Source organism: Rhea pennata, chromosome 1 (assembly GCF_028389875.1).
Source record: "Rhea pennata isolate bPtePen1 chromosome 1, bPtePen1.pri, whole genome shotgun sequence".
Classification (NCBI taxonomy): Eukaryota; Metazoa; Chordata; class Aves; order Rheiformes; family Rheidae; genus Rhea; species Rhea pennata.
The window spans coordinates 56,463,103-56,464,730 of NC_084663.1; positions in this window are offsets into that span (position 1 = coordinate 56,463,103).

Sequence of the window (1,628 nt, forward strand, 5' to 3'; positions counted from 1 at the left end):
CAGGGAGGCCTCCGTTTGGCTGGCGCATGCAGGTCGCCCACCCGATAAACCTCGTGTACCAGGACAGGTGGGCTGGCTGCTTGCCCAGAGGTGCGAGAAAGCCAGGCACAAGCACCTTTCCCTTCGAAAGGCCATTTCACTGCTGCCACCGTAAGCTCTTTCTCTTGCACAATTCAGTGTAAAATTGACCGTTTCCTAACAGATAGTTCAAGGCCTACAACATGAAGATGCCTTGCGGCTTGTTTTATCATTTAGTTGAGAGTCTCTGGTGTTTTGGGGGAGTCAAATGCTAACTGGTGTGCCCTCGCAGCGCTGGTGCCATGCCCTCCGTCCTCTCCTCGGGGTGCAGGACTGGCCTTGCGCGTGGCTCCCCCGCGGAGCTCCTTCTGCGGCAAGGAACTGCTTTGCAGAAGATCATAGTGAATTTGCAGACAGACACTAACGCAGTTTGTAAAGATGGCATGATAGGGATAGTAAAATTGGAATGCTATGGTAGATTTGCTGCTATAGTTTGCATTTATACGTATTCAAGCATTTATTTAATAAATGTGTGCTTTTATCATTCCTTTGGTTTCTGTTTGAAGGCAGTCAACAAAGCCAATTAGTTTCATCTACATGCCTTTAAGAAACGATTTATCTAAACAAAATTACACGTACTTAGCCAATTAGGATGAAAAGGCAGCAGAAGACAACATCAAGTTTATTAAGATTTACATTTTGTAAGTACATTTGTAAGCTTTTCAACACTGTTATCACCACATGGAGTAACACTACAGTCAGCACAAGTCTGAATTCTTTATCCGTTTATTTTCTGGAGAGGTTGCTATGAGGCTCCTGCAGTTATGCAACAGGGTTACTAGGGCCGAGTATTAGCAATTTTGGGATGCATTACACCATTTTCTTTCAGCCTCCTGGAAATAAGGAGAAAGCAAACATCATGGCTGCTGTCATTCCTGTTATGGGTTCAGTGCTGTGCGCTGCGCCAAGATCCCCTCTAGTCTTCTGCGAGAGGAAAAAATAAATAAAAGAAGAGGCAAGAGGAAACAAAATAAATAACCGGCCACGCGCACTCCCGGCAGAGCCGCGGCGGTCGCCGGCGACACCGGCGCTTCCGTTATTGTCTTCTCAGCCCCGATGCCACCTTCCACGGGGACACCGGCTGCGTCGGCAAAAGGCCATATTCTCCAAACCCGACTACGCTGCAAAGCTAACGTAATCCGCTGACCCTTCCTGCAAAGCCTACGGAAGAATTTTACGCAAAGCAGGCGGGCTTTTCCTTCCCTACGCTAACCCGAGTTACGCAACTTGCGTACGCTGTACACTTACGTAACGTACGGCTTGGTCTAGGTTTCCCCTACCGTCCAGAAGGGGTTACAAGATCGACTCCTCGCGTAGCGGACTTTGAGGAATAGAGAGAGCGTAACTCTCCTCCTTCCCGTCCTTACGCAAGGGATCCGCTCAAGTACGGACCACTACGTAACTTTCGTAACCCGTCTGCCGTGCGGAGCAGTGTTTCTCAAAGTGCGCTTAGGGCGTAGTTGGCTTCCGAGAATAGGCGCAGGTATTTTTTTTTGAGGGCCGGAATTTGCGCAGCGTCGGGCCGCCTGTAACGTAAGTGAAGCGGGTTG